The sequence below is a fragment of the Lepus europaeus genome, chromosome 1, assembly GCF_033115175.1.
Source record: "Lepus europaeus isolate LE1 chromosome 1, mLepTim1.pri, whole genome shotgun sequence".
Classification (NCBI taxonomy): domain Eukaryota; kingdom Metazoa; phylum Chordata; class Mammalia; order Lagomorpha; family Leporidae; genus Lepus; species Lepus europaeus.
This window is the reverse complement of record NC_084827.1, coordinates 66,080,104-66,105,169: the sequence shown is the minus strand read 5'-3', so window position 1 is coordinate 66,105,169 and position 25,066 is coordinate 66,080,104. Positions and strand designations below refer to the sequence as shown.

At 42.8% G+C, this 25,066-nt stretch overlaps 1 protein-coding gene across 2 annotated transcripts in view; it reads left to right on the top strand.

Moving 5' to 3' along the window:
- Positions 1–1,289: 1,289 nt before the first annotated feature.
- PTPN4 (protein tyrosine phosphatase non-receptor type 4) overlaps positions 1,290–25,066 on the top strand; it is a 193,787-nt gene continuing 170,010 nt past the window's right edge. The window contains exons 1-2 of one of the 2 annotated variants that reach the window (XM_062184597.1): positions 1,332–1,364; positions 22,504–22,830. The gene's annotated coding sequence lies outside the window, so the exon portion shown is untranslated. Of the gene's footprint in view, positions 1,365–22,503; positions 22,831–25,066 lie in introns of both variants that reach the window. The other variant, XM_062184543.1, reaches the window with a different exon arrangement.

The window sequence follows — 25,066 nt, the reverse complement described above, 5'->3', positions numbered from 1 at the left end:
CGAAGTGATTTTTGAAACAATGTTTTTAGGAAGGCTGGCTCTGGTGAGCGCTGCAGCGAAGAGCAGGAAGGCGCCTGCCGACACGGAGTGGCACTGCCAAAACTGAGACGAAAGGGAAGGGTGACCGAAGCGCTCTTCCCCCACGTCAGCCGCCATCACCCAGCCCGGCGGCATCTGCCTCATCACCAGAAGTTTGCATCTTTAATAAAACATCAGAATGCACCCAGCTGAAAGCCCTGGCCTCAAAACACCCGGCACGTGTTTATTAGAATGGATTAATGCAATTTTTTAAAGCGCACAGAGGGCCCCCACACGCCTGTTGTGTGAAGGAACGTCGTCGGCTCGGGCTTTGCTTTAGGACAAAGTGCACAACTGGCACCCAGACACCTACAGCGTCTAGCAGCGCGGACCGCCACACCACCCGGCGCGGGCAGCGGAGTTCTCGCTCTGAACACTTAGACGCCCGGCCCCTCTGCGGGTCCCTTAGGTCAGTAGATCCAGCGGGGGTGGGGTGGGGTCACCGTCCACGCAGCCAATCAGGGCGCGGCGGCGCGGTCACAGCGCTCCACCTCCGCCATCCAGCCCGGGTGCCCGCGCACCTGCGTGTCCCTCCGCGCTTGGGCTGGTGCAACCGCTCCGCCCCGGCGCTGGATGGGGGGAAGGGGCGTGGCCTCATCTCTCGCGAGACCGCCTCCTGTGGCCGCCGCCGCCGCTCCTGGCCGCTGACTGGCCGCGCCTGCGCAGCCGCCATGTTCGGTTGCTATGCTGCGGCCTAGGAGACGGGGTGTGCTTGAGGGAGGAGGAGGAGACGGAGGAGGAGGAGGAGGAGGAGGAAGAGGTGGAGAAGGAGGGGGTTGACTGAGCGCCTCCTGCACTCTCACACACAAACGCTGCTCAGGATTACCCGCCTGCTCGCGCCGCGTTGCGCGCTTTTCCGCTCCTCGCGGCTCCCCCACATTGTTCTCCTGGGACTCCTGGGTCTACAGGGGCTGGAATCGGGCCTGAGCCCGGGAGGGAAGAGACTTGGCTCCGGCCGAAAGGGTGGGCGGTTTGGGGCCAGGCCCCCCGCTCCGGGCTCCCCTCCCCCCGGCACTTTTGGGGGTGTGTGGATTAGCTCATCCCCGCAGGGAGGTGGGAGCGGACGCCGGCTGCCCGCCTCCCGGCCGCCTCCCCGCGGCAGCCCCGCAGTATGAGGTGGTGCTGGCGGCTCGGGGCCGTGGCGCGGCCGCTGCGGCGGCGGCTGCTCGGGGGGCGCTGAGGGAGCCCCCCGGAGCGGAGCGGCGCGGCGGACGCGCTTCCCTGGGGCGCGCCCGGGCCTCGGGGCTTTTCTCCTGCAGCCGAGAGGACGCGGCTGGGATACGAAGGTAAGAGGCTCCCGGGTCCCCTCCGGCCTCCCGGCCCTGCGCGCTGCACGCCAGGCTGTTACCTGGGGCGAGTGTGGCTCGTGGGAGGCGAGCCAGGTAGGGCAGGCTGAGGCACCAGGTTGGTTTAAAAGGGAGCGGGGGAGAAAATGACGCTTTCCCCCTTCCTGGGACCTCTGCTCTTGCAGCTGCCGCGGCAATCGAGTTGGAATCTGTGTAAATGGGTGAGCTCCGGGGGCAAGGGACGGGATGGGGCGGAGATGGAATGTTCTGTACCTAAACTCTAGGTGAGGCTTTAGAATCTTCTGAGTTTCCCATTGCTGGTAGAATTTTTTTTTTTTTTTAATTGGCTAATGTGAGCGCTTCTTGCAAGCTGCATGAGCAGACCGTGCTTCCCTGTGTGAAGTTTTAAGCCTCTTAGCGCTTCTGCCAGTATATACCGGTGTTCAGGAATCTGTAGGAGGTCCCCTGAAAAAGTTGTGTTGTATGGATGCGTTTCCCAGGGTTTCCTTCAAACGGAACAGTTCACGGTTGCACAGGTATATGTCTGGATGCTTCTGCGAAACTTAGGATGGGAGACTTTCTGTAGGGGCGTGCACCGTGGAGTGACATCAGTGTTTGCAAGGACGGTCTGTAGGATTTTTCAAAGCGCTTGCAGCAGAACCTGCCAGGTACCTATCTGTGGTCCACCAGCTGCTTTTCGAATAAGAGACTTTGTTAACACTAAGTTTATGGAACCAGATCTTGGGCCCCGTCGACCCAGTACAACTCATAGGTCACATTTAAAACATGTTTATGCAGAAATCCAAAAAGCCAGTGTATCTGATTTGTGAAAGACGATCTGAATAGAAAGAAGACAGTAAAAGCCAGGGCATTTTAAAATCCTGGTTTTCTGAACCTTAACGTGATAGTGGAAAAAATTATCTTTCATCTTTTAAGGGAGGAGGAGATGACCTAAAAGCAAGATTATTCCGAGCTCAGAGTGTGCTTGATGGAATACAGTTAGATACAGCAGTTTGAGCTTGAATTTGATGAAATAAATTCAACTTTTTTTAAAAAACTGTTGTAAGCCAAATTTGTGCGTTGAACAGAACTTCTTTACTAATTCATAAGAAAGAGTGCAATTATTTTGTGACTACCACCATTTTTTTGTCAGAATAAATTTATGCTCCAGTTACCACAAAAGCCATTTTTATATTCTTTGTTAGTTCTGCATTGAAACATGCACGAGATTCCATTATATGATCTTGAATGATTTTTGAGAGAAACGTCGTTTTTGTATGTGGGAATATTTGTGAGTTAGCTAATCTATTTTGAACATTTGGCCAAGAGATCTTTAAACACAAGGAGATATCTCTATTGTGCAATGTTTCTTAATGTTGAGTGGGTTAAAGTTCATTAAGTTAGAAAATCACAGGTTCTTCAAAAGTAGTAATGGAAGAGGATATGATTTTTATTACTAACAGCTTTATTTCTAACAGCTTTAGGGCTGTGGGTGTTGAATTGTGTCAAACTTGTATCCCCCCATTCTAATTGAATATAAAAAGATCCCTAGTAACATTGTTACTTTAAATTTGTGACACCCAATTTCTAATTTAAGCTAGGCATAAAACCAGCATTGATTGAACACACTTGCTAAAAATACTTTCTAGGTCGGATGTACTTAGATGCAGCCTCAGGAAAATTCATTTGAACTATTCTGCTGTGACCAATGTACACTTTATTATCACTGAGAGACTTTTAAAAAATTACAAAATCTCACAAATTGGATTTCTTTGGCACAGGCATAGATGGCAAACTTTTTTTGTATTGTATAAAGTGGGGTAACAAATTATGTGGGGTAATAATAAAAACTTTTTTTAAACTTAGTGACTTTTATGACTCCACAAACTTATTAACTGAGGTATGTATGTCTAAAATACTTTACTTTTGTCTATTAAACATAATTTGAATTGTAAAGTGACAGTACAATGTGCATTGTTATCTGTGTAGTGTTGAGGACTTCCTCTGAGCTCCCTAAGGGGAAATCAGTGGTCTTGTTTTTGAATGAATGAATTCTTTAAGGAACAAAGTGAGAGACCACCAGGTAATTTCAAGGAGACACTGTAACTGAGAATACTTGCTTTTCCTCTCTGAAAGTCAGTTAATGTGATCACTTTTAAACTACAAGAAGACTTCTCCAAAGTATGTAGAACTCTTGTTTGGTGGGTGTTTAAAGGCAGATGATTAAAAGTTCTCCTTGAATTCCTAGTTATTAGGGCAGTCAGTGCAGCCAAATATGAATTGGTTCTCCTCCACAGAATTTAGTTATTGATAGAAATGCATTGCCTACAAACTTGAGATGAATTTTATTTTTCTGGGTTACTGCATGTTATGAGATTTTTTTTTTTTAATGTGCTGTTGTCCAGATTTGTTACATCTGCCAGTTTACTAAAGTAAGCTATGAAGCCTTGTAAATGGGTTTAGCTTTCTGGAAATCCTTTTTATTGTTTGCCAGGAAAGTACTGTTGGAGGAAGGTGTTATTTCTTCATCTATATTCAATCAGTGCAGATGGTGAGAAGGACTATAATGTGGAAGTACGGTAGAATTCTCTACTGGTGTGGAAGTACAATCTGGGAAAAGCATAATTTATTTCATTTCATTTGCGTAAGTCAGCATAGTAAAATATAATTGGGATGGGGGAAGAGAGGAGGAGAAATTTATTACATTCTCTTTGATTTCATTAGCCGCACTTTTCCTCATATTCATTTCATTTCATTGTTCTTAGTAGAAACCCTGGAAGAAGGTGTGACTATTTGAAGAAATTAGTAAAGGAAACAATGAAAATCAGATACTGTGGACTGTCTTGAGGGGAAGATATTAATTTAGGTGGATTATCGTGTTTGGATGTTTTAACCAGGAAGCTATACAGAGTAGTAGAAAGAAAAAAGGATTGAGAAGGGAAGAACATTAGTATTTATTGTCTGTTAAGTGCCAGACAGCCTACAAGGGGCTTTTCATGTTATCCCGTTTAATCATCAAGTATACTTTGTGAGGTAGGTATTATTAATTCCCTGCCTGCCTCCTTTCTCCTGGAAATAGAAGCTAAGGGATATTAAATAACTTGTCCAGGGTCATATTCCTAGGAAGTGGAATTCAGACCAGCTCTGAGTGATTCCAAAGCTTGTTCTTTGGATCCGCGCTATCCAGCTAAACACTGCAATGATGGAAGTACTTTTTCCCATCCCTTCTTTATTGAGGTATAATTGATAAATGTGACTGAAAGATTTTTTTTTTTCTGAACTGTTTGGGTAGCCATTAACCCTGTGTGGCTGTGTAGCACTTGAAATATTTTAAAATTGTGTTTAATTTTAATCGACTTTAAATTGATAGCCAAATGTGGCTGTAAGCTACACTGTTGAACAACACAGCTTTAGATTTTACTTCCTAGAAAATCTGAGGTCGAGTATTTAATCTTCTATTTGTTTATATATTTGACATTAAGCAAGTTATTTACTTCTTGAGCCTCTGTTTAATCCTTTTGTGAAAATGAAGGGGTTGTCACTAAAACATTATCTGGATGGTCCCTTCTTGCTCTTAAGTGCTGTATTCTTATTAAAATGTACAGTGGCATCTGGTAGTCACAGCCCTTATATCTGATAGAGCCTCCTCTTCCCAGCATGCTCACCCCTTATATAAGAACTGCTGTTTAGGTAGTTTCTCTATTTGAGGCATATGTGTGAAGCACACATAAAGGTTGGAGGATAACCACTCCCCTACCTCACCCCCACCCCCCAGCACTTACAATAGTTTGGTGAAAATGTTTCTGATCCAAGGCAGTACATTATGTTGAAATGGTATTTGAATCTTTAAAGGCCTCATTTCTGCATGCCACCTTCTACTTTAAGAAAACATAGCAGTTCCCTAACACTTATCAAATCTATTCCAAACTGAACCGTTTGGCCTTGAAGACTTTCTACCAATTTCATCTTATCACCCTTGTTTCTCATTCTTGCTTAAAAATAAAACATGGTTTTTTCCTCTGCCCTTGTTTCTTATGCATACCTAACTCTCAAGTCTATGTGCCTCATCTTTAACTCTTCCTCAGAATTCATGTTTTTCTGAAAGAATATTGCTTAATCCAATCACAACCGATCAAGGTTTGAATCCTGTAATAAATGCCCTAAGGTTAACATATGCTTATTTGGATATGGTTTATTACATCCTACTTATGTGTTTCTTCTTTTTATTTTACCTACCAAAGCCATCATCTGTTTTATTTTACTTAATTAGCTTAGTGTGTTGTTCAGCAATACTGTTTTAAAAACTTGCTAATTTTTAAAAAATAATATATACTATTACAACATTTACCATTGATTACCACTTGAATAGATATTTTTGTTTCCTTGCAGGCAGTTGTTCATATTTTAAACATAAACACACACACACACACACCCTTGAGCCTGTTGGCTTTGAATTGTGAGGATTCTGATGATACATATACAGCTTTTAGCTTTGTGTTTTAAATGGAAGAGTTGATCGATAAGTGGTAGCTGTCATTATTAAGGTTTTTTTTTTTTTTTTTGACAGGCAGAGTGGATAGTGAGAGAGAGAGACAGAGAGAAAGGTCTTCCTTTTTGCCGTTGGTTCACCCTTCAATGGCCGCTGCGGCCGGCTCATCGCACTGATCCGAAGCCAGGAGCCAGGTGCTTCTCCTGATCTCCCATGCAGGTGCAGGGCCCAAGCACTTGGGTCATCCTCCACTGCCTTCCTGGGCCATAGCAGAGAGCTGGCCTGGAAGAGGGGCGACCGGGATAGAATCCGGCGCCCTGACGGGGACTAGAACCCGGTGTGCCGGTGCCGCAAGGCGGAGGATTAGCCTGTTAAGCCACGGCACCAGCCTATAAGTGGTAGCTGTCATTATTATGTTTTCTGTTCTCCCATTCCCATCTTCATTAATATGATTTAACTGATTGCTTAAGCCTTCAGGTCATTTACCTGTTGTTAAACTTTGGTGATGGTGGTTTATTTTTCAGTCTAAAACCTTAGGACTAGGATAATGCTCCAGAGTTATTAAAATTTCTGTGTCAAATCTGGCTTTTACAAAAGTACCTACAGTAGATGCTCTTGTTTTGGAAAACCTGATGATATAATTATATGATTTAAGTAATATATTTAAAATTTTTGGTGTATGGAGAAAGGACATGAACATTCCTTTGTGTGATAATTAAACATTTGAATGTCCATTAAAGTGGGAACAATGGTATAAAGGTAAATAAGACATTCTTGTCCTTGAGGTAAAATTCTAGGTTGGTAACATATGTCAGTAAACAATTAGAATTCAGAGTGTAATAAGATCTGGGGGAAATGAGAAGTGGCATTTGAGCCCGGTCTTGAAGGATGAGGTGGAATTGATCTTGGTGGAGAGAACAGCATGTCCTAAAAGCCAGAAGTATGAAAGGGTGCGTGGTGTGTTTGGAGAAATGCAAGTTGTCTTTGTATATATCTATCTCTGAGTGGGTGTGGGTGTCTGCTCCTGTGTGTGTGTGCGCGCCGAGTGGAAGATGAAGCTCTGTGAAGGTGCTTGTGTTGGGGCAATGAGTGGGATCATATTGAGGCTTTTAAAATAGAATTTCCCAACTGGTGTGCCAGTTTGGTGCAGTGAGGCATATCTGAGCACCCAGGATGGTTTCTTTTAGCTTTAAATAGTTCTTTGGTTTGTTCCATTGTGCTAAAAAAATTGTCATTTTCCTTGGTGCCAAGTTGGGAAAAAGATTGAGAAAAGCACTGTTTTAGATGCTGTATATACTGAAGAGTTTGTGGTACCTACTCACCCTTGGCATCCAGTAAATCCTAAAATAAACATAAAGAAGGTCAAATCAAGGTCCTTGTTTTCCCCTCCATCCACCCCTTAATACTTATTGTTTCATTCTTTTGTGTGTGTGTGTGACTGTGAGGATATATGAGAAACAGCTTTTTGGTGCTGTTATGTTACCACTGCCCTGAACATGCATTTAGGCTGCCTCTTGGGAAATTGGTATTAACATTAGGGAGTAATTGTAGGTATTTGAATAAGGGAATGGTAAGATTAAATGTAGGTTTTGAAAGGTAACTTCTGACTTTTAGATAAAAATACAAGAATGTAAGGATGGTGCAAGGATGAAGTCAGTCAGGGTGCTGTTGCAGTGGTCCAGGTGAGAGATAAGAACTGGAAATGTGAAATAGAGATAAGATTGCGTCTATAGCTGAAACTGATTAGGTGGCTAGAACTGAGAGCCCGCTTGGATATAGGGGAAAGAGGAAAAGAACTGATGATGCTAAGATTTCTTCTTTGGCAGTTTCCCTTTGGAAAGGAAAAGCCAAGTGATTTTTTATGGCGCACCTTCAGTGAACCACATATTTTGCCAGGCATCAAGGTTGTCATAAGTTCCCCTGAATTGCCTTTAATTAATGTTTTGAAATAATGTCAGATCTAATGAAAAGTCTTAAGAAAAGTACAAGGAGGTCCAGAGTGCTCCTCAACCAAATTTCTTTTTATTTTAAAGGCAGACAGGGAGGGAGGAAGGAGAGGGAGGGAGGGAGGGAGGGAGAGAGAGAGAGAGAGAGAGAGAGAAGGAAGGAAGGGAGGAGAGGAGAAGGAGAGAGCATGAAAGGGAAAGCAAGAAATGGGGAACGAAAGAGAGAGAGAGACAGAAAATGCAGAGAGAGAGTTCCTGTCCACTAGTTTGCTAGTTTGTTCTCCAAATGCCCACAACAGCCTGTATTAGGCCAGGCTGAAGCCAGGAGCTGGTAACTCAGTCTGGGTCTCCCACGTGGATGGATGTCAGGGATTGTACTACTTAGCCATTCATTGTCTGCTGCTTTCCAGGGTGCACATTTGGCAGGACACTGGAATCAGGAGTGGAGCCAGGATTTGAATTTTGGTACCCTGGTGTGAAATATGGTGTCCCAAGTGTTGTCTTAACTGCTGCACCAAATGTTTGCCCCCTTTCAGCCAATTTTAAATATATTACCTATATTAATGTAACCTATATAAATATATATATATATATATATACACACTTGTATTCTGTGTGTATACACAAGATAAGCTGGAACATCTTGGTGTGCCTGGCTCCCTGTGGGGGCCTCAGTAAGGCCCTCCCTTTCATGTCCCCAGGGGTAACCTTGGCATTGTCTTTGGCCCTTTCCCTCTCTCTGCTATATCTAATTATGTTCTTAAGTTTCAGTGAAACTATGTAATCATCTCTCATTCTGATCATTCATTTCAGGGGAATGTGCCATTTCTAATCTCTTTAGACTTGTTCTGAACCATTTGAGAGCGAAATATAGACATCGTGCCCATTTCCCCTAGATATTCTAGTGTGTAGTTAGCAAAACATGGACAGGCTCCTACATAACCACCAAGTCAGGAACTCAACATTGACACAACACTTCCTTCAGATCCCTAGATGCCATTCAAATTTTTTCATCTGCCCAATCAGTATCTCTTTTTTCCTTGTGTTCAGGATCCAGTTCAGGATCATACATTGCATTTAATTGTCTTGTCGCTTGAGTCTTTTTCCATTTGGAACAGTTCCTCGGTATTCTCCAGTTTTTTATGACCTTGACAGTGCAGCCCTTTTTTTACTTAGATACATCTGAGGGTTGCTCACATGCAGACTGAATGCATTGTTGGCAGAAATAGCATAGAAATGATGCTGTGCTATTCTTAGTGCTTTGCTGGGAGACATACAGTTTGTCCCACCACAGGTGATGTAACCTTGAACACCTTGTTAAAGTCATGTCTACTGGTTTTCTCTACTGGAAAGTCATCATTTTTCCTTCTCCAGTTGCTAACTCTTGGGTGGGAAAATACCCAGCACTGCCAGTATTCCTCATCAAACCTCTGACTACACATCCTTGTGTCTACAGGGGATCCTGCCTGAATCAACCGCCATTATGAAGGTTGTCACCTACCTTTATTAGTATTCTGAAAGGAGATTTTCCCCTTGTTCTCCATTTATTTACATATTTATATCAATGTACTCATAGGTTTTTCTGTGTGTTTTTTTTTTTTACTATAATTTTAAATTTTATTTTGGTGCTCAGATTGGTCCAGGTTTGTCTAATGGAACCCCTGCACATTGGTTCCTGTATCTTCTTGACATGTTCCCATCCTTGGTGTACTTAAATGTTTGGAGCTCCTTTTATACATTCCTGTCCCAGTTCTAGAATCATTTATCCAGGAAATCTTGATTTCTTTTAAAAATGGAGATGATATTTAGGAACCAGGATTGGGGTGGCTAGTATAGTCATTTCTGCTGGAGTGTTATCACTTCTGGGGGGCTCAGAAGTATCTGAATGTATATACACAGCTCAATCTATTTTCTGTGCCTAACTCTGTACATATTTTAAAAGTTCACACTTATACAACCAATTCCAGTCTAACACTTCAGGATTCTTTCCGGCTCTTTCCTTTTCTGTATATATAAACCTTTTATTTTTCTCCAGCAGGGAGAAACTGGCTCCCCCTTTCTCATTTATTTACATACTCAGTGTCTGCATGTCCCAGTCTCCTGACTCCACACTAGGTATCTCCTTGCCTGTCCCCTCTGAGCCACATGACATGTGGTCCTCAGGATATGCTGTCAGGTCCTTATAGGGAAGAGATTTCCCCACTGAATCAGAATGAAATTTGTTAAAACTGTGTCATCCTCAGTTTTAAAGGAGAACAAAGCTGAAATTCAAGAAGGTATTTGTCTTTGGCCATGTTGCTGTGTAAATAGCAGAGCAAATATTTTGGAGTTCAGATTTTTCTGATACAGTAGCATCTTCTTTCTCCTACACTGTATAACCTCTGACTACCTGCATCAAAATAGTTTGGAACCCCAAGTGATTCCCAAGTGGCAGGATTTGAAGTTGTATGGGTGTTAGCTGAAACAGTGGGCATGACGGTCACTGCTTGTGGAATGTGTGTTAAGTTAGGCTGAGGTTTTACTGATGGAACTCCCCACCACCATTTTTGAATTACTAAGAACTCTCAGGTGAAATAGCCAGTGAAGAACCCTGAGTCACGGGGTGGAGAGGAGAGTGGTTTGTGTCATAGCAGGCAACGAAGTAGGGAATTTTAAGGTGTCAAATGCTGCTGAGAGAGAGAAGACCAAAAATGCTTTGAATTTGACTCTTGGAAAGTTACTGATGACCTTAGCTAGTTGGTTTTCAAGTAAATCCAGACAGACCACCTCTATCAGAATCATTGAGATGCTCATTAAAAACATAAAGTCCCAGGTCTCATTTCAGACCTTACAGGTTCTCCAGGGTAGGTGTGGAGCAGAGAGGTGGTGATACAGGAACTCCGCTGAAGTGCTGCAGAGCTTTTCTGAGCTGTTCTAGAGAGATAAGGCACAGCATCAGGAAAAATGTCCTTTTTTTAATTGGTTACATGCGCTCTAACATTTGTTGGAATTACGAGAAAGAGACTATGGTAGTTATTTGAAAGATGTACAAGCAAAACCATATAGCCACACCTGCTATCAAAAAATGCCCTGAGGGAACTTTAATAGATATCTGGGACAGCTGGCTGCCACCATTTCAAACGATTGCCATCTTATGTTGGATCTTTGGAGTCATCCCAGGGTCAATGTTAATATTACTATATTATTAGTTATATGATACCTTTTTGTTATATAATTAAAGTGTTAAGTAAGAGCTTTTCTCAATCATTTTTATAAAAACACAGATTCTAAGTAGATTATTGTATATGGACAAATCACCAACAATTAAATTAAAAATTATTACCAGAAGGAAAACATTTAACCAATCCAGAACCAGTCTTATGCAGTCTTATGTACTCTTTGAGCATGAGTTAGGTACCAGGCCCTCTGCTTGGCAATGGGGATACGGAATTGAATAAGACAGGATCTTCATCCTCAAGGAGATTATTGTTCTTTCTTCAGAGGAATTTGAAATTTTGTATAGAGTTAGAAATTTAGTACACTGTATAGATCATAGTATTAGTGTGATTATACAGCTAAAATATGTACAGAGAAGTCACAGTTAATAAATACAGTGGTAAATATTACCAGAACCCTCAAGACTTCTCAATTATCTTTAAAAAGTTATTTAAATTTTATTGTCTTTTTTGAATTAATAATGTGACTACTTTGTTCAAATTTAAAAATTAAGGAGTGGGGCTGATGCTGTGGTGCAGTGGGTAAAGTGGCCGCCTGCAGTGCTGGCATCCCATATGGGCACCGGTTCGAGTCTCGGCTGCTCCACTTTCCATCCAGCTCTCTGCTGTGTCCTGGGAAAGCAGTAGAAGATTGCTCAAGTCCTTGGACCCCTGCACTCACATGGGAGACCCAGAAGAAGCTCCTGGCTCCTGGCTTTGGATGGGTGCAGCTCCAGCCATTGTGGTCAATTGGGGAGTGAAACATTGGATGGAAGACCTCTCTGTCTACCTCTCCTTCTTTCTCTGTGTAACTGTGCTTTTCAAATAAATAAATAAATCTTTAAAAAAAATTAAGGAGCAAGTGTTTGGCACTCACAGCAGTTAGATTCCACTTGGGATGCCCACGTCCCATATTGTGGTGCCTTGGTTCAGGTCCCAGCTCCACTTCCAAATCCAGTTTCCTCCTAGTGTGCACTGTGGGAGCCAGCAGATGATGGCTCATGTTATTGGGACACTGCCACCCACAAGGGAGAATGAATTGAATTCCAGGCTTCTGGCTTTGACAGGACCCATCCCCAGCTGTTGTATTTGGAGGAAGGAACCAGCAGGTGGGTGATCTCTTTCTATCTGTTCCTGTTTCTGGCTTTCTAATAAAATAAATAGATTTTAAATTTCAATATAATATATGATAGTATATATTGAGAAGTCCCGACACTACTCTGTCCCTGTGTGTCCTTCTCTTCCCTGTTCTTTATAGGTAACCACTTTTATTTTTTGTATTTTCTACAATATTTACACACATAAAACTAAATAAAATGCAGTTTACTATTTTACCCCTACCTTTCTATGTAGAAGATAGCTTACTGTATTAATATTTTATACTATAATATTTTTATTTAATCTGTACCTTAGAGATCAGTTGACTTCAGTGTATAGAATTTCCCCTCCCTTTTCTTCTTTGTTTCTTTTTAAAAATAGTGTCACATTCTACTGCGGCTGTACTATTAAGCTAACTAATTCTAATTATTTGAACTTTCACTATACTTCAGTTTTGAGACCCTTTAACTTGTGTAACTCATTTGCTTTTACTTCGTTTTATGAACTCGTGTTCCCATGAGGCATTTTGCATTAATGATCTGCCTGCCTTTCTCAGTTCCTCTACTGCCTAGTTGTGATCAGACCAAAGACTTCACCTTCATTTCCGTAGCTTAGAGGGAAAAATGTGAGAAAAAAAGAAAGGGCTGAAACTAATTTAATTTGTTGGACTCTAACTGAGTGTTTTTATGTATGCTGTCTCATTTAATTCTCTCTGCCACCCTGTGAGTAGGTAGTACTATTCCCTTTTTAAAATATGAGGAAGTTGAGGCTCACAGCTGAGGAGTGGCAAGATTTAGGTTTTAGAAGTGAGTTTACTTGAGTTCAGAATCTGTATCTCCTCCTGCTGGCTGTCCTGGTTTTCTGTGCTATAATGTCCTATTTTTGAATTCTTGAACTTTAGCCTTGTAGCTGGCTCTCTCTGCTGTCTGCTTTTGTGTCTTACATCAAGAGCCACAAAATTAGACATGTTGTTTGCTGCCATGTTTTCCTGTTGTGTTTTTCTTGATCACTGGGATACCACCTGCTTCTCTGACCTCTCTGACACCAAGGCCCTGCTTACCTGGACCATTGCCTGATGCCTGCTACTGTAAGCTCTGGATATCGTCTTCTCATTGCCTGTCTGGAGTATCACTCACCACTGTTCAGTTTCTTCTCTACCCTCATTTCAGTATTTGAGCTTTGGTTTGTCAATGTGAAGGTGGGGCAACACTTCAGAAATTATTTGGGATGATTTAAAATTTTCTTTGTTAATTGTTACAAGACTATCTTGTCTTGGGGCAGGCATTGTGGCCAGGTGGGTTAAGCCACATTGTGGGATGCCTGTTTCCCATAAAGGAGTGCCAGCTCCAGTCCTGGCTACTCTGCTTCCAATCCAGATTCCTGCTAATGTGCCTGAAAGGCAGCAAATGATGGCCCAAGTGTTTGGGCCTCTCCCTCCCTTGTGGGAGACTCCACCGGAATTCCTGGCTGCTGGCTTCAGTCTGGCCTAACCTGGCTGCTGCAGGCATTTGAGGAGTGGCAGATGGAAGATCTCACTTTGTCTTTCCCTCTGTCACTCTGCCTTAATCTTAAGGGAAAAAAAAAAAAACAAAAAAACCCACACTTTTTAAAAGTTTATCATGTCTTAACTGTACTTTTACAGTAGTCTCCTTAAAGTGCTTTCTGCAATTAGTTTTATCTTTTTCAATTCCTGCTGCACTGTAGCAAGCATGATCTGACATGCATATTGAAACAGAATTTTACATTGTCTCTCTGTCTTCCCATAAAATAAAATTGGAATTTTCCAAGAAGATTAAAATTACTTAAGAAATAAAAACTTCAAAGTATTTTGATATTCTTTTTGTCTTTCTTTTAAAAATGTTTCTTACTGTATGGAAGCAAACTATTACAAACTTCAAGAATTTTCAAATTCTTTTATTTGCATTGTAATATAATCTCTATAGTTGGCTTATTTACATTGCCAATTTATCTTACTTTTTCTAGCCCAGTACATATTATAGTCAGTTACATTGACTTACTGAAGAGGCTATTTAGGGAAGTGGGACATCTTCATTGGGAAAGATTTTGTGATTTGGAAAGATTCTCTTGGCTGATTCTCATAATTGGTGACTCACTTTTATTTGGCTTTTTTTTTTTTTTAAGATTTATTATTTGAAAAAGTTAGGAGAAGAGAGAGAGAAAGAGAGGGACAGAGTTCTTCCATTTGCTCTTTCACTCCTCAGATGGCCAAAGGCTAGAGCTGAGCCAGGCTGAAGCTGGGGGCCAGCAGCTTCTTCAGGTCTCCCAGGTGGGTGCAGGATCTCTCACCATGCCCCCAGGCCTGCTTTCCAATGCCATTAGCAGGCAGCTGGATTGGAAGTGGAGCAGCAGGGTCACAAATCAGCACCTTTATGGATGTTTGCCTTGCAGGCAGTGACACTACCGGCTCTGCCACATCTCAAGCCCCACTTGGTTATTTTTATGGGTTCTGATATGTGTTAGCATAATTGTTTACAAAAAGAGTTGTATAGGTCAGTAGTTCCTCATGTGCAACCCTGAAATCCCAAATCCTTAAAACAACAAGAGTTTTCAAGGCTCATTTGGCAGCCATACTTGCTGTTTAACCTTTGTTTATCCTGTTTCCAGTGTGCCTTCTTCAGGTTCTCTAAAGATGCTTTAAATAACAATGAGGTTGAATATAGAACTTTGCCTTAGAGCCAACCAAGAATGTTATTATCAGCTCTATGTCAACTATTCTGAAATTCAAGTGGTTTGAAACCAAAGGTTTCACACAGAGGATTTGGGGAGTCATCTAGTAACTTCTTAGCAATAGGTGATAAATGGTACTTTGTTTTATTTTTATTTTTTAGTGATAATATGGTTGGGATTTTTTTCTTGTTCAATTACTAATTTCATTTCTTTCTGAATACAGTTTTCAGACTATTTATTTAGATGCTAAAGTTTTAAGTATTTTTCTTACCAATTTGTAGTGTTGTATTTTTTATATCTAATATATGAAAAGAAAATGCTGCAAGTTGAAAAATGCATCTACTTACATCATAAAGGAGATGACCTTGTTGCTTTGCTCAAAATCCTGTAATGGCTTTTTGTCTTACTCGGAAAAGCTAAGTTTTTACCATGGCCAGCAAAGCCAAAGGATCAGTGGACCCTACTCTCTGTTATCATCTCAGACCACTCCCCTTTCCCTTTTCTCAGGGCTCACTGGCTTCCTTTCTCCTGCCTGGCATGGCATACATGCTCCGACTTCCGGTCTTTGTGTTTGCTCTTGCCTCTGTCCTGAACACCTTTTCTCAAGTATTGCAGGCAGATCAGTGTCCACATGGCTCACTCTCTCACTTCCTTTCAAGTTTCTTCTAAAAAATGAATTTCTCAGGCCTGCCTTTCCTGATTATCCTATTTTAAATTGTACCCCTATTCCCACATGCCTTCTTCATATGCCTGCTTCCCACTTCCCAACATACTATATATATATATATTTTTTCTTTATTTATTAGAATGGACGCTCCATGAGAGTAGGAACCTTCATCTTGTTTGTCTGTTATCTTCATGTTTTTCTCTGTCTGGCATGCTATGAGACATTCAGATTTGTTGAATGTAGGAAGGGATGGAGGAAAGAAAAAAGTGAAGCTTTATGCAATCATTTAATGTATGACTACTTGATTTAAAGCTTTAATAATACATACTCTGTTAATTCTGATTTTGCTAGATTTTTTTTAAAGGCTTATTTATTTGAAAGAGTTGCAGAAAAGGAGGTAAAAGAGAGAGAGAGCGAGATCGAGATTGTCCTATCTGCTGGTTCACTCCCCAGGTGGCTGTAACTGCCAGGGCTGGACCAGGCCAAAGCCAGGAGCTTCTTTCAGGTCTCCTACGTGGGTGGAAAGTGTGTGAATTCCTGGGCCATCTTCTGTTGCTTTCATTAGGCCGTTAGCTGGGGACATGAACCTGCCCATATAGGATGTTGACATTGTAGTCGGCAGCTTAACCAGCTGCGCTCTGATGCTGGCCCCTTGCTAGAATAATGTGATAAAAACAATACATATTTCCATGCTTTTCCCCCTTTAAAATCAATTTTGAAGACTTAGAAAGTAGAACCTACTAAAATATGATGATGAAAATAATGGCTAGTATTTAGGGTTATTCCCCCCTCAAAAAAAAAAAAAAAAAAAAAAAAGAGAGTGCACATGTGCATACCCACTTCCATTCACTAGATCACTCCTCAAATGCCTCCACCAGCTGGGTCTGGGTCAGGGCTGAAAACAAGAGCCAGGATCTCAATCCAACTTGTCTCCTTGGCATTACGGACCCAACTACTTGAGTCACTACCACTGCCTCCCAAATTCTGCATTAGCTCTAGTCAGGAGCCAGAGGTAGGTGTCAAACCCCAGCACTCTAATATGGGATACCCTAGGCCAAACTAGGTATTTTTACACTGTGCTAAATACTTCTTATATATTAGCTCATTGAAACTTTTTTTTTTTTTAAGATTTTTTTATTTATTTGCAAGTCAGGATTACACAGAGAGAAAAGGGGAGGCAGAAAGAGAGAGAGAGAGAGGTCTAACATGTGCTGGTTCACTCCTCAGTTGGCCACAATGGCTGGAGCTGTACCAATCTGAAGCCAGGAGCCACTTCTGGGTCTCCCACATGGGTGCAGGGGCCCAAGGACTTGGAACATCTTCTGCTGCTTTCCTACACCATAGCAGAGAGCTGGATTGGGAGTGGAGCAGCCGGGACTCAAACCTGCACCCATATGGGATGCCAGCACTGCAGGCCACGGCTTTACCTGGTACGCCACAGTGCCGGCCCCTCACTGAATCTGTTTGACAACTTATTTTTGTAGATGAGGAAGCTGAGGCACAGAAATGTTTAGATTGTGTAGATAGTAAGGATTTGACCCCTTGGTCTAATTCCTGAGAGCCCACAATCTTAACTACTAAGTGCTGTCCCTTCCCACGTGTACTACTAGTTTGCGTATTTATAGTTTTGGTCCCTTTGCAAAGCTCCTTCTCTTTTTTAAAACTTGATCTTATTTGTGAAAGATTTGATAGTTCTTTTCAACAGACATAAGGATTTAGGAAAATGTGTATGAGATAATAGCATTGTATTATATTACCAACATGTAAGAAGTCACTGACTTTCCCATTATTTAGACCTTACCCCAACTTCAGAAATATTTTACATCATGGCGCAGTTATGCTCCTGAATAATTTCTATTCTGTTTATTTTGTTAGAAAACAAACTGGTTTTGATGTACTAAATTGATTTCATAGCCAGTGAGTCTTGACCTGAAGTTTGAAATAGTTTATTAACCAGTTAGATGCTACTGACATAAAACAGTTGGTTTCTAAGGAAGGATGAAAATTCTAGAATCTAGCATTCTGGGTTTTTTCCCTCCAAAGAAATGTTCTACACCATATCTCTAAGAAGAAAGTAGTGGCTGCTGGAAAAGAAAGACCATCAAAATCTGAAAGATGGTATCTCATACATTATAAACCTGGTTCATTTGATTTATTTGTTTATATTTTTTGGAGATGCAGGGAAAAAGAGGGACAGGGAGAAGGGGGGCAGTTGGAGAGACACCAACAGGTCTAGATACCAACAGATAAATTGACAGACAGACACTGATAGGAAAAGAGCTTCCATTTGGTGGTTTATACCCCAAATGCTCACAACAGCTGGGCTGAGCCAGGTCAAAGCTGGGAGCCGGAAGCTCAATCCAGTTCTCCCACATGGGTGGCAGAGTTCGCTTACTTTGGTCGTCATTGCAGGAAGTGGAGGTGGGTCTCAAACCCAGGCATCCTGATGGGAGACATGGATCTAGAGTCTTAACTGCTAGGCTAAACACCCACCCCAAGGCTGGCTGTTTTTAGACAAGAATAAAAAAGAACATCCTCATTGACTGATTCTACTTATAAAAAGATTCGCTTTATTGCTGGGATCTCATATGAAGTAGCCTTAAGAATAAAAATTCAGAAAATTTAGAAAAGGGGAAGAGAACTGTCTGGATGCTGAAATTGTAGTTTTTAGGCAATGAGCTCCACATAGGAGGAAGGGTGGTTCTTTGACTTGCTAAAACTGTTGATTTCTTTTCTAGTATATCATTTCCCTGAATTATTTTTTCCCCATGTGAATTCTTTGACAGAGATCTAGAAGTATGTATATTTATATCTCCAGAATCCAGTACTGTGTCTAGCAACTAGGTGCTGTATATACATTTACATAAATAAACAGGTATATTGAAGACACAGGTTTCAGGAACTCTGTGTGGGCCTTAGTAGATCTGGCGATCTCTCTCTCTCTGTTGTGTAGGCAAACACATACACATTGTAATTTAAATGCTGTAATATATAAATAGCATATAATGAGTTGTAAAAGATTAAAATAAGAAGAAAAAAAAAGGAAAAGCCTCAGGCACATATATTCAATCCAAGAAGTGATCTGAATTAGATCCCTGCAGTTAATATCAAATCTATTTTGACATCATTATTCAGGATTCTTAGCAGGTCTGTAACATGTGAATAAAGGCCATAAAAGGCTATTTGAAGAATTCTGTCTGTACATCTACAATCAGTGTGCAGGTCCAGGGCAACACATTCATGTCTCAGGTGATTTATTTGACATATAATTACCTGAGAAGCTTTTATTTTGATCTTTTTATTGTTTTATTTGTTTTTAACTTAGAGATCTTTCATCTGTTGGTTCATTCCCCAGATGTGTGCAACAGCCAGGGCTGGGTCAACCTGAAGCCAGGAACCATGACTTCCATCTGAGTCTCCCATGTAGGTGGCAGGAACCCAAGTACTTGGGCCACCACCTGCTGCTTCTCAGGCATATTATCAGGAAGCTGAACCTGAAACGGAGGAGCCTGAACTCAAAAGTCCAGTATGGGATGTAGGTGTTGCAAGCAGTGGCCTGCTCTGCTGCACCACAGCACCCGCCCCGTGGAAAACTTTTTTGTTGTAGTGTACTATTTCTTAAATAAGGAAGAAACTTCTTTCTCTTTTTTCTGGTGTTTTTTTTTTTTTTATTTTTTTTTTATTTTTTTTTTTTATTTTTGACAGGCAGAGTGGACAGTGAGAGAGAGAGAGAGAAAAGGTCTTCCTTTGCCGTTGGTTCACCCTCCAATGGCCGCCGCGGTAGGCGCGCTGCGGCCGGCGCAGCGCGCTGTTCCGATGGCAGGAGCCAGGTGCTTCTCCTGGTCTCCCATGGGGTGCAGGGCCCAAGCACTTGGGCCATCCTCCACTGCACTCCCTGGCCACAGCAGAGAGCTGGCCTGGAAGAGGGGCAACCGGGACAGGATCAGTGCCCCGACCGGGACTAGAACCCGGTGTGCCAGCGCCGCAAGGTTTTTTTTTTTTTTTTTAAAGATTTGTTTGTTCCACAGAGAAGGAGACACAAAGAGAAAAATTTTCTGTCTGCTGGTTTATTCCCCAAATGGCTGCAACAGGGCAAAGCCAGGAACTCCAGTCAGGTCTCCCATGTTGGGAGTTCAGAAGGCTTTAGGGACACTTCCTTGTACATAATGTTATAGCAACATACTGTTAGTCTAATATCTTATAATACCAACATTTTAGCTTATAGTTAAGTCCAAAGCATTATATAATAAATTAAGAAAATAACAGAGCAGATGGTTCATTTGAGAACATTCCATTTAAAATAAGTGTAAAGCAGTGTGGGCAGTTTGGTGCAGTGCATAAGATCCTGCTTGGGATGCCCACATCCCATATCAGGGCGCCTGCGTTCAAGTCCTGGCTCCCTTTTAACTCCAGCTTTCTACTCATGCACACCCAGGGAGGCAGCAGTTGATGATTCAGTACCTGTGTCCCTTTATTCACATGGGAGACCCAGATAGAGTACCTGGTTTTGATGTGATGCAACTGGTTCTTGTGGCCATGTGGGGAGTGAAGCAACTGATAGAATATCTCTGCCCTCTCCCCACTGCCCTCTCCCAAGTAATCCATAGGATGATAATTTCAGAGAGTGTCTTGTTTCCCAACAAACTTTCACTTGGTGGCTTTACTTTATTTAGTTATTTGAAAGGCAGAGTTATAGAGAGGGAGAAACAGAGAGATATCTTCCATCTCTTGGTTCACTCCTCAAATGCCCCAACAGCCAGGGCTGGGCCAGGCTGTATCCAGGAGCAAGGAACTCCATACTGGCCTCCTGTGTCTGGCAGGGGCCCAAGCACTAGGGCCGTCTTCCACTGCTTTCCTGGGCACATTAGCAAGGAGCTGGAATGAAAGTGGAGCAGATGGCCGGCGCCGCGGCTCACTAGGCTAATCCTCCACCTTGCGGCGCCGGCACACCGGGTTCTAGTCCCGGTCGGGGCACCGATCCTGTCCCGGTTGCCCCTCTTCCAGGCCAGCTCTCTGCTGTGGCCAGGGAGTGCAGTGGAGGATGGCCCAAGTGCTTGGGCCCTGCACCCCATGGGAGACCAGGAGAAGCACCTGGCTCCTGCCATCGGATCAGCGCGGTGCGCTACCGCGGCGGCCATTGGAGGGTGAACCAACGGCAAAAAGAAGACCTTTCTCTCTGTCTCTCTCTCACTGTCCACTCTGCCTGTCAAAAATTAAAAAAAAAAGAAAGTGGAGCAGATGGGACTCAAAATGGCACTCCCATGGGATGCAGACTGGGGCTTAACCTGTTGCACCACGATGCTGGTCCCTCATTCACTGATTTTAACATTCGTTGACGAACCTTGCCTGAATCAGTTGTAGTAACTGTAAAGTGTCAATTTTCTATTTCTGTTACTCCTTTGTATTTGCCCTTGACTTTCTTCTTCTTCTTTTTAAAAGATTTATTTGTTTACTTATTTGAAAGAATTAGAAGGAGAGAGAGAGAGATCTTCCATCCACCGGTTCACTCCCCAAGTGGCCGCAACTGCTATGGCTGGGCCAGGGGGCCCAAACGCTGGGACCATCTTCCACTGCTTTTTCCAGGCTTTTTAGCAGGGAGCTGTATCTGAAGTGGAGCAGCTGAGACCCACTGTTACAGGCGGCAACTTTACCTGTTATACCACAATGCCAGCCCCGACATTATTCTTTAAATAGGAGTTATTTCTCTTTCACTTAAAAAAAATTAGGTTGGAGCCAGCGCCGCGGCTCAATAGGGTAATCCTCTGCCTGTGGCACCAGCACACCAGGTTCTAGTCCCGGTTGGAGCGCCAGATTTTGTCCCGGTTGCTCCTCTTCCAGGCCAGCTCTCTGCTGTGGCCCGGGAGTGCAGTGGAGGATGGCCCAAGTACTTGGGCCCTGCACCCGCATGGGAGACCAGGAGAGGCACCTGGCTCCTGCCTTCAGATCAGCACGGTGTGCCGGCTGCAGCGGCCATTGTGGGGTAAACCAATGGAAAAGGAAGACCTTTCTCTGTCTTTCTCTCTCTCTCACTGTCCACTCTGCCTGTAAAAAAAAAAAAAAAAAAAAAAAAAGCAAGGGGGAGCAAACTGTGGCCTGTGGGTCAAATCTGATTGTCATCTGGTTTTCTGTGGCCTGTGAATCAGTAATGCTTTCATGATCCATGAATATTGTACAAAATTTGGATTTTAGTATCCATAAGGTTTTATTGAAACCCAGCCATCCTTATTTGTTTATATATTGTTTATGGCTGCTTTCATACTACAAAGATAGCATTAAGTTTGCAACATTGCAACAGAGATTATATACTCTGTAAACCCTAAAATATCTTCTGTCTGGCTTCTTACCAAAAAATCTTAACAGTATTGGTCAAGAATATTAGCAAACTTCACAAATAGTGTTGTCTTTTTGCAGTGAGATCTTCAGTTAATTTATATGCTTTCGGGGCCGGTGCTGTGGTGTAAGGGTAAAGCTGCAACCTGCAGTGCCAACATCCCGTATGGGCACTGGTTCAAGTCCTGGCTGCTCCACTTCCGATCCAGCCCTCTGCTATGGCTGGGAAAACCGTAGAGGATGGCCCAAGTTCTTGGGTCCCTGCACCCAAGTGGAAAACCTGGAAGAAGCTCCTGGCTCTTGGCTTCGGATCAGTGCAGCTCCGGCTGTTGTGGCCGTATGGGGATTGAACCAGCGGATGGAAGACCTCTCTCTCTCCCCTTCTCTCTGTGTATAACTCTGACTTTTAAATAAATAAATCTTTTAAAAATTTATACGCTTTCAGGGTTGACTTTGAAGAGAATAATCAACAAGAATAATTATAGCAGGAGGAAGTAGAAATCATGATGTTGATAGAGTATCATCTTTGATAATAGATCTGGATTCAAGTGCTACTCTGTTACCATTGTCTGTAAACTGGGCAGCCATTTAATCATTCTGAGGGGTTAAAACTGAACTGACATTGGTTTAAGAATTAGGTGACAGAATCTGCAGGAGTTCCAGTTATTGCTGTGTAAAAATCATGCCAACACTTAACACAAACTAATCGTTTTTTGATTACTTACAGAATCTGTGAATGAGGAATTCAGACAGGGCATAAGATGGTGACTCTTCTCTGCCCCACAAAATCTGCTTGTTCAGCTGGGCATGGAACCCTTGGGGGCTGGAGGTTCCACATCCAAGAGTGCTTGTTCATATGTTTATTGACTGAAGACTGGGTTCAGAATGTTGATGACAGCACTTGAACAATTCCTCCTGATGGCTTAGGCTTTTTGCGGCATGTTAGCTGTGTTCTGAAAGAAAGCATCCTATGAGGAACTCTGTAAACGCAAGTCTCAAGACTCCTTACCCACCAGATTCAAGAGAGATGACATTGATCCTCCCACTCCTGATGGTTCGTGTGTCTGTGCCACTTTTGAAAAAAAGCAACATTAAGTCATTTCCTAGTAATGTCAGTCTGATTTTCTCATCTTGTCCATTTTCTTCTATATGCTTCATGACATTCAGGGGAAAAGACATCATTAAGATTCCTTTTATTATTTGTTAAAGAAAATTACTTGTCTGCGTCAGAGTTCTCAACTTTGGCATTATTGACATTTTGAACCAGATAATTTGTTGTATTTTGTGGGAATACTGTCCTTTGCAATGTATAGCAATCGCCAGAAATTTTGTTTTTGTTAAATTTAGTAGTTTAAAAAGTTAGGGCTTGTGTTTTGTATACCTGTCACAATTTTATTTTCTAGTCACTTTCATTGTATTTGCAAAAATACTGTGGTCTATGTTGCAGTTATCTATTGCTTTATAACAAGTCATCTGCATCCTTAGTGGTTTCAAACAATAACAGCTGTTTATTTTGTTCTTGAATCTGTAATTTGGGTGAGGCTTGGCAAGGAAGATTGGTCTCTTTTTCCACGCAGAGTCAGCTGGGGCAGCTTGGCTGAAGTTGGCTCACTTACATAGCTGGCAAGTTGGTGCTGTGTGTCAGCTGGAACTCTTCCAGGGCTCAGGGCTGGGGGACCTCACTTCCTTCTCACATGTGGACTGGGCTTCCTCAGAGATTGGTGGCTAGGTTCCAAGAATAACTGTCCCTATGACCGACCCAGGTAAAAGTTGTATCTCTGTGATCTAGCTTCAGAAGTCCCCATGTCATTTTTGCGAACTCATTCATTGAGACAGCCACAAAGCTATGCCCAAATTCATGGTGGAAGAGAAATAGACTGCACATCTTGGTGTAGTGGCAAAATTCTAGAAACGTGGCCGGGGGTGGGGGGCGGTGCTAGCATTGCAGTGTAGCGAGTTAAGCTGCCCCCACAGCACTGACATCTCCTATGGGTGTCAGTTTGGGTCCCACTGCTCCACTTCTGATCCAGCTCCCTGATAATGTGTCTGGGCAAGCAGCAGAAGATGGCGCAAATACTTGGGCCCCTGCACTCACATGGGAGACCTGGAAGAAGCTCCTGGCTCCTGGCTTTGGCCTGGCCCACCCTGGCTGTTGCAGCCATTTAGAGTGAACCAGTGGCAGATGGAAGATCTCTGTCTCTCTCTCTTTGTCTCTCCTCCCCCACCCCCCCAATCTGTAAATCCGCTTTTCAAATAAATCTTCTTTAAAAATTCTAGAAATATTGTTGCTGCCAATTTTGGAAAATACTTCCTGCCATAGTGTGTGGTAGATTGTAAATGGGTGGTGGTCTGGGATGTCCATATCCCACATTGGTGTGCTTGGGTTTGATTCCTGACTCTGGTTCCTGACTCCAGCTTCCTGCTGGTGCAGACTCTGGGAAGCAGCAGTGATGGCTCAGTAGTTGGGTCCCTGCTATCTACAGGGGAGACCCAAATTGAATTCCTAGCTTATGGTCTCAGCCTAGCCCAGCCCTGGCCATTGCAGACATTTGAGGAATGAGCCAGCGCATGGGGGAGTGCTCTCTCCCTCCTCTTCTTTCTTCTTCTTTCACTCTCTCCCTTTGCCTCTCAAATAAATAAATAAAACTTAATAAGAAATATTTTAGCAGATTGAAAATGGACAGCTTGAGAGATACCACTCACCTACTCACAGATGACATTCTGTTGGTCACTTAGATAATAGTTTCTGCAGTACTGGTGTATATTGTTTAAATCCTATACATTTGGGGAGTGCCTTGTTCTGCTTTTATGTAGTAGACATAATGTGGCACAGTTGTAGGAGAGACACCAAAAGCCTGATAGAAAACTTGTGCTTGAGTGTGTCTGTGTTCAGTGGTTTTATTGGCCTTAGGATTTCTAAGTCTTTTCTTGAGTCGATGGTTACTTTTCCCCAGAGAGATTTACAGGTTCCTTTCTGGGCAATAAACCTAGCTGCTCGTGTTCAGAAACCCAGTTAGAGGCCGGTGTCGCAGCTCAATAGGCTAATCTTCTGCCTGCGGCGCTGGCATACCAGGTTCTAGTCCCGGTCGGAGCGCCGGTTTCTGTCCCAGTTGCTCCTCTTCCAGTCCAGCTCTCTGCTATGGCCCGGGAAGGCAGTGGAGGATGGCCCAAGTGCTTGGGCCCTGCATCCGCATGGGAGACTGGGAGGAAGCACCTGGCTCCTGGCTTTGGATCAGTGCGGTGCGCCTGCTGCGGCATGCCGGCCACAGTGGCCATTGGGGGGTGAACCA